The sequence below is a fragment of the Pantherophis guttatus genome, chromosome 2 (genome assembly GCF_059756535.1).
Source record: "Pantherophis guttatus breed Tessera chromosome 2, ASM5975653v1, whole genome shotgun sequence".
Classification (NCBI taxonomy): Eukaryota; Metazoa; Chordata; class Lepidosauria; order Squamata; family Colubridae; genus Pantherophis; species Pantherophis guttatus.
The window spans coordinates 211,964,143-211,978,435 of record NC_142064.1 but is presented as its reverse complement, the minus strand read 5'-3'; the positions used below and the strand labels follow the sequence as shown (position 1 = coordinate 211,978,435).

The 14,293-nt window shown below is 39.0% G+C and overlaps 1 protein-coding gene across 1 annotated transcript in view; it reads right to left on the bottom strand.

The window, feature by feature from the left end:
* The window catches only part of TWF2 (twinfilin actin binding protein 2), a 68,222-nt gene that overhangs the window by 9,235 nt on the left and 44,694 nt on the right, over nucleotides 1-14,293 (bottom strand). The gene's annotated exons all lie outside the window — the stretch shown is intronic.

Below are 14,293 nucleotides of genomic sequence, written 5' to 3'. Positions count from 1 at the left end.
GAATAGCAAGTATTGCTCACAAAGCATGGCATAGGTTCTATAAGTGAAAGCCCTGGGCGTCAAATTTTGAGCGCCTGTGCTTTCAACAACCATGATAGTCAGGTAACCTGGTAAATACCAATTATCCTGAGTTTATGAATCTTTGAAAAAACCACCAACAGAAAACAAGAGGTAGGAGCTCTCAGAATGAAAGAAATGAAATTAAAACAACATATTACCAAAGGTTCTGTATTGATATAATGCTTTTTGACCATTTCAAGCACTATTTATAGTTCTGAAAGAGCGGTAAGTGATTAAACTGAAAGATGTCACTGAATAACCTCAGTTGCTACCTTTGACCAAAGGACAGGGAATACTTTTATGGGCATGGTCTACAATAGGTGAATGATTGATGATCTCAGGTAGTAACGCTCAAATGAGTCACAATAGTTCTAGGGTGTTTCTAACCAAGATAACTAAGTTTTTCAACCAGGATGATGAAATTTAATGCAAGTAAGTATAAAGATCAGAACTCTGACCTTTTCATAGCCAGAACACAGTGAGAGTTGAACTTTATGGAGGCATTATACATTATATGTTTAAAGGTCAATGGGTGGTTAGCCCTCTTTCCTTCTAAATTCACTGGGCTGAATTCCTGTCCATGCTGAGTCTTCCTCATAACAAATTGGGGGATGAGCTAGTTTAACACTTGGGGCTCTGGAGCAGAGTTTGATTGACATGGCCTAATCGATGTAAGTTTCTTTAGTAACAACGTGAACGTGGGTTGACAATGCATTTTTCCAGGGTGTTTTTTTTTTTTTTTTTAAACTTCACAGTCTAACCTTCAGATGGGGTCTGCCCTGGATCTCTCCCATTTAAGTACTAGTTAGGCATGACGTTGCTTAGCTTTGTTTGAAACTGTATTCCCACCTGAACCTTATGCTACAGAGATATTTCTCTTCCCGCTCTAAAAAAAAACAAAACCTTGGATTGATCATAAAAATAATGTAATTAAATGTAAGAGAATTCTACAGACTATAATGCGGGAGGCATATGAAGCGACAGAAATCTGATCTTCATTTTCATGTGGTATTTTTCTTCATTTTCTAAACAACACTAATAGGATCACAATGATGTGGGGGGTGGGTTGTACCTCAGGCTTTGCCCATGATACAATCATAATCAAAAATTCCCAGCACTCTGCTCTTCGTGTCAGAGCGAAGACCCCCTTTGTTTGCCAATACAAACTTCTAAGAACAGTATTTTCCTTGGGAGGGAAGAACATATCGTCAACCCTTTCTCTTTATATTTTGTGGTCTGAATCCTAATATTAAAGGAAAAAATAATTTGCCATTCTAATCTAGCATTGGCTCTAATTTCTAATCAGTGCAACCTTTTGGCATGTTTTGTATCAAGCAGCCATAATCAGATGGAGGGGTGTAATAATACAAGTGGAAGCTAAAAGAGATGCAAATCCAGACTCACCTACTTGAACCAAAATTTAGAGAAATGGAGCCCTTCCTAGCGTCACGTATGGACATATTTACTACACAGTGTAATTAATCAGGAGCTCCCAAGAGGCTTACTAAACTTATCAGTGTGAGATAGAAATCAATATACGTTTTGATTCTTTGTTTGAATTTTGACAAATTCTCTAATATTCTTCAAATTAAAATACATTTGTTGAGATAAACTGAATTTTTAAAATTCTTGTAACAATCAAAAAATAAAAAGAAATGATAGTAAATTAACTAGTAATATATGTTTGCCAAATTTATCAACACAATAAAAGCAGTGGAATTGTTTGAAAGAAATTCAAGACCAAAAAAAAAAATCTCGGTAATAGCACATTGCCAATCTTGTCTGAGTTTCAAACCTAAGCTGGGTCAGACACTTAGAATAGCACTTAGATGAGAGATCACAAAGGAATTCCAGGTCTCTAGACAATTGCAGGAAGTTAAAAAATATTAAATGAAGGTAAAGGCAAACCACTTGTATATTATTGCCAGGAAAATTTCATGGGTGTATCCACGAACTCACTTGACCACTTAAGACTTTACATTGAGGTTCTCAAGGCTTCGTTTAGCTTTTACAAAATCAAGCTATGAAAAGTGTGTGTGTGTGTGGGGGGGGGGAGACGGAGACTATCACTGAATATTTTTAAAAACCAACCTATATGTGCAGTTTACTCTAAAATAAATGCAGGGAATCCAATTTTTTTTTCCATTAGAAATTCATATTGTCCTTTAAGTAATTTATCTTTTATACCGTATTTCTCTCAAAGCAGTTTAGAGAAAAAAGTTTGCAAACATAAAACCATATAATAAAGTAAGCTCTCTCAGGAATTCTGGGAGTTGAAGTCCACAGGTTGTAAAAGGGCCACATTTGCCCATCCCTGGATTATGTTTAAGAACCCAGTATAGTAGTTAGGCTAGAAACTGGGAGATTGCAAATTGTAGTCCTGCCTTAGGCACAGAAACAGCTGGGTGACCTTGGGCCAGGTACTAGGGTGGAACCAATGGCAAAATACTTCTGAAATCTTGCCAAGAAAGCTGCAGGGATTTGTCCAGGCAGACATCAGCAGTCCAGAAGAACTTGAGGGCACCCAGTCATCATCATCATCATCGGCAGCAGCAGCTTATGGGGACATGAAGCCACATCAATTCTTTCAGTAACAGAATACTGAAGAAACAAGAGTGGTCGTAAAGTTTCTCAGTACTTTATGGCTCCTGTATATTGGTATCTTTTAAGGAATGCTAGAAACACCTATAGTCTTTTCTTGGGATAAACGATTCAGATCCATTCATAATATTTAATAGCCATTAGATATACCATAAGAGCTCAACAAATTCAAGACTTAGATTTACATATACTTTATTTTGAATCCAGCCACCTGAGAAACGTGTCTAAGAAGGCTCCTTAGATAATCTTTAGATACACTGAGTCAGATGATTTCAGATCTAAAATGGGGAAGTTTGCGAACTTGATTAACAGAAAGTGAACGTGGAATCAGGGTGGATAAAAATCAATGATTTTTTTTTAAAAATCAAAAAAATCAGATTTTTTTTAATTTAAATCGTTTTTTTTTATTTAAATCGGATTTTTTGATTTTTATTGAATTTATTTTAATAAAAAACTTTTGGGGTAAAAATCTATCGTAAGATAGTCTTCTATTTAAGATACATAAATAATTTAGTTTATTCAGCATGAAATGGAGCTTAGTTATGTAGCACAAGGCTGTATATTCTGCAACACTGGGACTATTGGTGAGTCAACAGCGGGTCAACGGAGTAGTAGAGATGACAGTTGCTCTTTAAAAATTATGATTTAAATCGAGTTGATTTAAATCAAGTCTTTACTAGTGATTTAAATCATGATTTAAATTGACTCGATTTAAATCAAATCCACCCTGCGTGGAATATTGTGGAGCAAATATATAAAGGAGAATGTGATGAAACAAATAAGGGAAGGGAAAGAACTCTGCAAAACGTAACAGAAGACAGAATGCAGGCAACATGGCCTACCTCCTCAGGATGAGGGTATTCTACCACAAATGGGCAGCAGCAGCAGCCCAAAACCATCTGCCAGTAGGAAGTAAGAAAATGACATCATATTATAAGAGAAATAAAAGAAATGCTGCCCAACTTCCATCTATCCTGGAATGTACTAATAATACTCAACAACAATCTATGGAGATTCTCTGTCATCCAAGTCATAGTTGTCTCAAAGGTGCTTCTTGAGAACTGAAGAAGCTTCTTGGCTGAGAAGCAAAATGTCTTCCAAGAAAAACAAGAAAGTCCAGTTGCCTCTTGAAAAAGCACCTTTGGGACACTCAACAACAATCCTTAATAGAAGACAACTGGTCTGAAACCTTGGTTGTAGGTTATCATTCAATAAACCACACAGTCTGTTTAGCAGAGCATCCAACTGCCTGCGATGACTTCCAAACATTCAGCTTTACCTGGATTCAAATATGATGGCTTTTAATGCCTATGCTGCAACATGTACAACTAGAATTGGACCAAGCACATGTAACTGCTGACAAAAATGTTTATATCTTGAAGCAGAGTTTTTCTTTATATAAACCAGCCTACTAGCCAAATGCTGGAAAAACAGTATCACTAAATACTTTTCATTTGGAAAAGTACCTTGAGACAGTGCTGCATGCCACTTTGATTATTATGTATGACTGTAGTACATAGATCTACATTTACAGGTTCTGCAAATGACCACTACTGAAATCTTTCTGCAATCCACACACACATTCTTACAGTGCTTCTGGCTCAGGGGAAGGCAGAAACAGATACCACAGGGCTGATATCGGGCTGATGTCTGGCTGATATTGTTTAAAATGCAAGGAGGAAAACCAAAAAAAGATTTGTATTGATTGACTGAAAATATTTCTAGGCTGTTTTTACGGCCCAAGAGCTACTCAAGAAAACTTACGATATTAAAGTACCAAATGATAAAGCACAACAATATAAGCACAATAAGAAAACATTGATAAAGGAATTTCATACCACCATTTATAACATCCTATATAGTAATAAAACCAGATATAGCTAAATTAATAGCCCACAACAGAGTAATAATATTGATTCAGGAGATACATGAAAAAAAATAAATCAGGCTTAAGAATTTTCATAAATATTAACAGTGATGGAATCTGAAGCAAGAAATTTTTGACTTTAAATGTTCTGTTAGTGAAGTGGGCGGCCTCTAGGTTTGATAAATAAGCTAACAAACTTTCCTGGTACAAGTAAAAATAGTCCTTTACACTGTTATATTTTTCTTTCTTTCTTTGTTAGATATAAATGATAATATATCCCACTTATTGTTAAAAAGCTCATGAGAATCTCCCTTCATTTATTCTTGTGAAAGTAGCCTTTGCAAGATAGTTGGGCTAAGAGGGAGTGGCTGACACAAACTCTCAGCTTCTAGGGCTAAAGGTGGACTTGGACCTCATTATCCCTAGTACAAGTCCGTTATCTTCACCATTACACCATATTGGTATTAGGAAAGAGACTTGGAAATGAACCCGTAACCAGTATTGCTGTGAAAAACAGATGACTCAGGTTAGGTTCTACACATCTAATTATCTATCAATATAGGTAGTCCTCGACAATTAAGCCAAAAATTTTCATTGCTAAGTAAGACAGATGTTAAGTGAATTTTGCCCCATCTTATGATTTTTCTTGCCACATTTAAGTGAATCACTGCAGTTATTAAATTAATAACACGATTGTCAAGAGACTATGGCTTCCTCATTGACTTTGCTTGTCAGAAGATCGCAAAAGGCGATCACCCTGGGATACTGCAATCATCATAAATGAAGGTAGTTGTCAAGTGTCCAAATGTTTATCATGTGATCATGGGTTCCCCCCCCCCCCGGTGCCATTGTAATTTCCAATGATCAGTCAATGAATGGTTGTATAAGTTGAGGACTACCTGTGGTGAAATGCCCACTTTCTATACCAGCTGAAGTTTTTCAATGCCTCAGACAGAATGTTTTATATTATGCCAGTCTAGACGTCTCTGGGGCATGAATAATTGAGCAAACATCTAGCCAATATGACCATATAATAGTGATAAAAGCCACTCTTGACCTCCATATCTCTTGAACGTCTCCAATCTAGTAGGATTCCCACAATATATCCTTAGAATTAAAAAACAAAAACAAAAACCAGGCACTTACAGTTAAGACCATTTATAATCTTATTATTAAGAATATTTGGTTTCCCCACGAATTCCGCCTGTATCTTATTTTGCTTATGTCTTAGTTTGGTCAATCTCACATAGACCCAAGCAGCTTCCAAACATTGTTTCAGGAGCTCCCAAGTCTTTTTCTGGATGAGCTGAACCAATCCAGCAGTGGATTGGTTCAACAAATCAAGGGGTAATTAATCCCATTCTTTTAGATAAAACACTTGTTCTATATATACATCTTACAAACTCATTCAACATATATTTTTCTGCAGAGGCATCTATAAATTGTTAGGGTTACAGCTTCACTGGTAGAGAAAGGAAGGAATTATTTCTTTTTAAAGTAAATGCTTCAAGGTTGGAGGGTAGAAGGTTTAGGATTAAAACATGCAAGAAAAGATAAGCTCCAAGGAAGAGCTATAATTCTGAGAAGAAATGCGTAACATCAAGCCTACCATCTCACTGTAGGACTCCTGGGAATCTGAATCCTGAGGGCAGGTGAAGAGAAGACACAAGAGTTCAAAACCCACCAAGAATGATTTAATAAAATAATTTCTCCTGATCAAGTGGCAGGCAATAGATCATGTTATGCATAAAAAAGCTGGCCACAGGGATTTAATACTTACTGTATATTAATATACTACACCACTTATTCCCCCCAAAATACATCCCAAGTAACTTGGGAGGAAGCCCCATTCATCACTGCTGGAGAGCTGCGACTGAAAATCCTTGGAGTACACACAAACAAATATAACCACAGACTTCCTCCAGAAGTACCCACAATATATAGAGAGCCAAAATCCTCTGATATACCACAGTGTGTGTGTGTGTGTGTGTGTGTGTGTGTCTGGGTGCCGTAGTCACATGCAGCTCTTGAATTTTGTTTTTGTATTCCCAGAACCTTTCAGTTCTTTTTACTGAAACAAAACAGCAAAACTGCTAGAAACAAAGGGATAGTTTTCCACTACTTTTACATTAACAAACAGGTTAAAGGAGTTATGTCAAGCCTATTACAGCTTAGCACATCTATTTCATTTTTTTTAAAAAAAACCTCAGACACAAAACAATGACCAAATAGAAGGCCCCCACATTATGGAAAGCCTCCCACAATTCTTGACTACTCAAACAGACAAGCAATGTAATTGAGCCATACAAAGGTTAACCAACCCAGTGAAAATAAAGACCTGGGATTTTGAGCTAATTAAATGGTTCAGAAAACTGTATTTCTGCCATAATTGTAACATAGTTTCTTGCTTTAATTGTGGCCTTCTAAAAAAAAAAATCATTTAATAACATGAAGATTAGGTGAGATTTGCATAAGTATTCAAGTGATTGCAATGCATTTTATTTTCCTTTCAAAGGCAAGTAGCCAGTGAACAGGGTTCCAGATGGGATGTTCTAAATTTGGATTAGCAAACTTCCATAGGAGTAAATTCCTCTTTGTTCCTTCTTTCACATGACTCAGAAATAAACGATGACATCTTTAACTTTCAAAAAACACGCTACAACTCTAGTCGTTTAAGAGGCTGACTTTTCCTAAGACAACAACTATAGTTTCCAGATCGGACAAAATGAAAAACCGTATGTTGGGAGAAATGTCCATCTGGGTTCAATTCCAAGTGGGAAGAAAGACACTGGAAACATGGAGACTGCTTGGAAAGATGGATTAATGGTGGAAGGACCACATGGTTTGAGGTCCTGGGCAAAAAGAGCACATGGGTGAGAGAGGGAGAGAGATTTATACCCTCTCTTGGGCTCCACCTTGGAGCTTCCTGTTCCTATGTAAGGAATGTACTCTGATTGGTTGTCAGACTCCCAGGCCTGGTTGAATCTTGCTGGGTGATGATGTAATAAATGGGCTTTTGGGCAATTCCTATTATGGCTTAATGGCTTTGTCCTGGTTTGGATCTTGATTGAGGGCTAATCCTATCATGTCCTGAGGGCCATGTCTTTTGTGTTGTAGATAAGCTGGCCCAGCCTTTGTCGTGTAGATAGGTTGGCACCAGCCGGGGGAGAGGGGGGGCAGGGAGCTGAGGCTCTGAGTTTGTCTTTAGAAACATGTTTCTCCTTTAGGGAAAATATAATATTCTGCCTTTTTAATATTTCCTAGAATATTTCATTTTCCTAGGAGAGGGGTGGGTGCTAACTTCCTACACATAGATATAAGGCTTCAGTGCTATATCCAGGTGTGCTGTGAAAGGAGAAATAAAACATATAAAAGGTCATGTTTCATGACTGATTGCCCACCAGGATTGCTATAGCTGATTGAAGAGCAAAGATGATATAGGGCCAAAGGTATAAAATATTATTTCAATCAACACTCTACTGCCAAGGTGCTTATAAAACTAATAGCACTTTACCAAACCAATAAGAAATGAAGAACTCTATATGAAAATGAAGATTTCTATATCTAGTGCAATTCATTTTAATGTAATTCATTCGCATGCTTCTCTTCAGCAATGCTGTCAGAACAGTTTAAAGAACAAGATGCAATGCAACAAGATGCGAGCACACACACAGATACATAAATAACGCAATTACAATATCGGATAATCTAAATGGAAAATGCCTCCTGCCCTTTTTGGAGCTGACTTAATGGCAACTCCGAGCGAGCAGCTCTGCTTTGAGAGCAGGAGTGGGCAACTTCTCCAGGATCGGTGCATTTGCAGCAGGGACCACATTCCTAAAGCAGACAGGATCAGGTCCTAATGATATTTCTTTTGTGGTCTGAAAATGCACTGCCAGATTTTAAAATTTTCTGATATAGCAGTAATTTATTATAAGTGTATATGCTCAAACTGTTTTCAAATATGTTGTTATTTGAAAATATTTATTCTGAGATGACCTATTGTGCACTTTATCCCTATTTCTAAATGCTAGAAAGATCATTCATTTAAAAAAAAAAAACTGTTCCGAGGAAATGACAAAAACTATTGAAGCACAATATGGCATTTCAGGTTTTTCATATAGGCAGCACACAATAACCACATGCAACTCAATCTTACACCAATTGATCATTTTCTGCACTGGAGCCAATGGTATTTAGGCTGCAATCCTATACGTGTTTATCTGAGAAAAAAACCCACTGAACTAAGTACGCTGCTTGGAAAGAAAAGCAGGGCCTTTCATTCTTAACTTTGTCCTGGAAAATCTGCAGATGTGAACAAACAATATTGCAAGCAAAACAAAAAACAAAAAACAACCTTCTCAGTTCTCTTTGGGTTGAAAGATGCTCTTTATAAAAGACCCACTCAAACAATCCTCCAATGTAATGCAGTTATCCCATTGACTTGCATGTATTTGAAACAAGCTCTCTTACAGAAATTCACAGTTTGATAAATAGATTTGGGATTAAGTTTGAGATTTTGTCCACAAAGCCCAATTTATTACCAACAGGTCAGGCTTCCAGGAAAGGTATGGTTCAAGGCTAGGAGATTATCATTTGCATCTGCTAATGTTCCTTATTTAAGTGTAAAAGTCAGGATATTCTACCTGATCAATCCAGCTGGCATTCCTAACATGCCAATGGAGTGCACACCAAGGGCCTCAGCCATTTATCTAAAGGACCCTTTAGATCAGCTCCTTGAATTTTCCAGGCAATTGTAAACATTCAATGGCCCAGCAATTCAGCTTCAAGGACTTCCTGAAATCCTCTGGGCATTTATTTGCATACCCAGAAAAAAAAATTCTCCATCAGGGCTTCTGGCAAAGCAAATTCTATTGCTCAGATGCAATCTACAATTTAAGTAGAGGAAAGGAAGAGGAAAGGAAGAGATTAAACTGTGAAGCAATGATATCCCATTCTCTGGTTACCAATGATAGTCCATAAGAGTATTGCAAGTGATCTGCGGGGAATGGGAAGAAATAACGTGGCCCTAGCTGAATCATTTTTCACATTAGGTAAATGTTCTCTCTTTCCCAAAGGCAACTTACTGCAGATAAATGAACTGTAATGAGTGCAATATGCTTACAGTTGAGAGTAATAAATCACTAGGATTTTATAAGGTTTATTCCCAATTTATGTGATTGTCTTGAAAAAGTTTTAAGTTGATGGAATAGTCGCTATTTTAAAAAAAAAAGGTTAGAAACTGCTCCTTACATTGTTCTGTGAAATCAGAAAACCTGGCAAATTTTTTAAATGTAATGCTACCATGCCTGGACAGCTCAACTAAGCCTGAGTTTAGCACTAGTATTTGAGGCTACCGTGTTTTCCCCGAAAATAAGACCCTGTCTTATATTTTTTTGAACCCTGAAATAAGAGCTTGGCCTTATTTTCGGGGAGGTCTTCTTATTTTGGGGTGCTTGGAGCAAGATGGGGCTCCTCTTGCCGTCTTACCTGATTTCCAGCTCTGTGTTTAAATATTTTTGGGGAGGACTTATTTTGGGGGGGAGGCTTATTTTAGCCCATGCGCTCAAAAGCCCGATTGGGCTTATTATCAGAGGATGTCTTATTTTCGGGGAAACAGGTATAATAAACGTGTGAATAAAAGATACCTAGAGAGTCTCTAATGATTGAGATATAGAAGATAGATAAATAGATAGATAGATAAATAGATAGATAGATAGATAGATAGATAGATAGATAGATAGATAGGTGGAAGGAAGGAAGGAAGTAAAGAAAGAAGGAAGAAAGAAAAACTCTAAGGCCCTTGGAGAGGTTTGAAAGTCTGATGAAGCTAGCACCTATTAAATCAGTGGCAAAAGCGACACATTCCACAAGCATAACATAATTTAAACACTGTACTTCCCTCAAGGAAATAGAAGAGCAAGAAATGACAGAAAGCATACCATAGAAACACATAGAAACCCTGTTTTATCCCACAAGGCAGAGGCAGAAATCCATTTCAATCAAACCAAAATTAAAACAAGTTTCAGGTGATGAGTTTACCAGCAAAGTGGTCTCAAGTGAGTTTGGACCTTGCTTTTTGTCATACTGGAGGAGCAGCAGAAAGTTTCAAGAGGACCTGCCAGTTGAGATGGACCCACCACTCCCTTGTGCATACTCATTTTTCAGAAGCGGCAACATGTCCCTTGGCCTTGGGCTGGCTGACCGGCTGCTCTCTAAGCAACAGTCCAAGGAGGTTCTCAGAGTAAGGCATCATGGTTGGGATGGCATAGCCATCTTACAGTTTGCCCCTTGAAAAATGCATCTAGAGTAACCAGCACAATGTAGTTGAGGCTCTGGGTGTAATCCTAACTGGCCATCTAATCTGGAGTGAGCTTTATGAGAAATGGCTGCTCTGACCTGGTTAAAAGTAGGATTAGTCCAGAAAACAGAATGGAGCAAGGCAAGAGTTTCTGGTGCAAACTCTGGAACAGGGGTCTCCAACCTTGGCAACCTTAAGCCTGGAGGACTTCAACTCCCAGAATTCCCCAGCCAGGCTTAAGGTTGCCAAGGTTGGAGACCCCTGCTCTAGAAGATTGGGCCTAGTTCTCAGGTCAGCAAAAAATCTTTCCTGATGGCTTAAGAAACCTGCGGGCAGCACTAAGCTAAACTGCCAGAGCCTATCTTAGGCAACCCTTAATTACTTCAGAGTAGCGTCCTAACAAGGAGAAATGGAAGTTGGCTGCCCCAAACTGGCCTTAACTATGATTTCTTCACATCCATAAGTATATAACGGTACTACACTACAGTCCATAGTTTACACCCAACCATGCCAGGATCCACAGGCCCAAATCAGAGAAAGCAGGTGATCACTTTAACGTGGTGTGTGAATTCATACTGATCTAATTGAGGCCAATTCCTACACATCAAACGTGAGGACAGAATGCAAAAACCCGGGCTGTCTATTCAGGCTTCATGCAAGATAATCAATTTTCTGAGCATCCTCTAAAATAAAACGGATGTCTGTCTCATCTGCCGCCAGTGACACTGGATCACAAGCAGGGTGACCCAGAAATGGAGCCATAAACCGAAAGGGATTCTCTTCGCAACCTATCAGAATCGCTCAGCCATGCAGAAGTGGCGGTGGGAAGCTAAGCTCCAGGCCTGTCATATTTAAAGAAAGCTGCAGAATGGGAGGGAGGGGAGGCAGGGCTGGAGTGCTGCACACTCAGTTGGGGGCCCAAATAGGCTATTTGGCTGCACCTGATGTGTGCAGGTCTGATGGAAGGCTGATCTCTCTATAAAGACGCTTTGTTCTCCCTCGCTAGTAATATTTAGGTTGACAGTTGGTACAGGCTAGTTCAACAGATTCAGATTACGGAAACACGTGAAAGAGATATGCTTTTAGGCCCAGTGCCCAAAAAGGATTTGCACCCCCCTCCCCAAAGAGAAGTAGGCACACTGCTCTCTAAGCTAGTATCTTTCCCAATGAATAACTCTTAGCTTTCCACCTGATCTCCAATGTGAATTCGTGCAAATATTCCAAGTTCAGGGTTTGGCAAGTAACCCACAAGGACGAGGCAAGAGTGAATTATTTGGGAGAATTCAGAAATAATAATGCCCAAATCCATCCCTGGCCTACTCCAGCTCCAGTCGAAGTAGCACCCCCAGAACTTTTAAGTCCTTTTCAGTCTTGTTACAGGTAGGACAAGACTTATGTTGCTTTCACTGCTATATCTCAATTTAAGAGATTTTGCTTTGGGTAACTTGGTCAATATGCTGTTTCTTGACTTGAAAGAAATAGTAATATTTCCTGATTAGAAACATTACTATTTTACCTCAGTCACTTTCAGTCTCTATCTTTTGTACTTCAGTCAACAAGCCCTTCTTCCATTTCCATATCCTTCACTTTCTCTCAAAGACAGCATAGCCATGGTGGCTTTAAAATCTTATTCCTATGGTTTGCATATGTGGGGACTCGTGTCCCACCTCTGTCCATATCCCTCAGTCAAAACCTTGAGTCTCCTGGCAGCTCACAGGCTCCACCAATTTTATGGCAATATGATCAGCATCTCCTGGAAAGGGCTGGGTCACATATCACATATAATGGAGGCAAGAATGCTACACCACAACGGGATCGTGGGGAAGAGGTGGGATATAAAGCTCATACATAACATCAGTCAATTGTTACCACAGTTATAAATTTACCGCACAAGCAACTGAGAGAAATTTCTTTCTGCTCGCTTTCAGGGTTCTTAATCATCCGCTTCGGTAGGAGATGAAAACCTCACAGAGAGCTTGGGCCAATAAATGCAAATGGAAACACACAAGCAGCAATCTCACCCCGGCTGCTAAATCATCTTCTGACTTGATAATCATGTGCCAGAGGGAGATGAAAGTCCTACAGTTAAGACCCGGCAGGTTAAACATTATTCAACTCAATGTACAAATCGCATTAAGGGAACAAATAAAACTCAATACTTCAAAAACTAATTCAGGAAATGACAGGAAAAAACACTATATGAGGTCTCCGATATTGTGCAATACTGGAAAAATGCTATCAGGTGTGCCTTGCAAATACTTCAAATCTGTATGAACTACGGATAGTCCTTGGTTAACAATGGTAACTGGACCTGAACTTCCATCACTAAGTATGTGGTCGTAAAGCACAACATCATGTAACCGCAACACTAAGCAATGGCAATCCCCGCACTTGAGGTTGTTGTCGTTAAGCGAGGATTGCAGGCAGCTTGCAAGCGAACTGGCAGGCCAGGCACAGTGCGAGGTGTGATACAAGTGCAATGGGATTGGGGATGGCTGCTGCATGAACAGCCCATGAGGCACTGCATCATCCATTATCCCACAATCACATGATTCCCATTTGCAACCTTCCCTGCCAGCTTTCCAAAAACAAAGTCAATGGAGAAGTTGCAAGTTGCTCCAGTAAGTAAGTTACTCTCTACCAACCGGCACAAGTACAATGGGACAGGACGGGGGGGGGGGGGGGGGGAGGTTGCAAATGGCAATCATGTAACAGTGGAACAATGCCAGAATTGTAAGTGCGAATCAGGTACCAGGCACCCATCTTATGATCATGTGACAATGAGGATGCTGCGGTGGCTGGATGTTTGAGGACTGTTCGTAAGTATCACTCATTTGTTAACTCTAAACAGTCACTGAATGAGTGGTCATTAAATGAGGACTAGCTGTAATACTGTGCTATCCTTTTACCATGAATGTTTTGGTTCAGATTTCATACAGCTGCACTAGCTGCAACTTTCTACTCTTAATGTGTGATTACAACCTCCAAACCAATGCAAAACTATTATGTGACTAGGACCAGATTTAAGTGAAGGCTTTAGGAATTAACTTGTGTTCTTGGAAGAAACGTGGCATCTATATCTAACAAATAAATAACCACATAAACAGCTGAATGTTCAATAGCGTGCAACCTATGCCACCCAACTAAAAACAGGAAATCGGTTTATGAGCATTGTCTCTCCTTTATGATAAGCAGATCAAATATTATTCCTCCAGCCATTATTTCTGGAGGAAACCCGAATTTCTCCAGGATTCAAGATAGTGGTACTTTGTAACTGGGAAGACAGGCGTTACCTACTCCTAACCACCAGAGTCATTTGAATTGGGCGATATACTTGAAACCAATCAATCAATGAAAGCACGATTATTAAGAAAAACATGGATGCTGAAGTATTGCAGGTCACTTACAGGATAGCTACTGCCTTGGAAATGATAGCTGTAAGCCTTGGCATTTGCCCCCATACA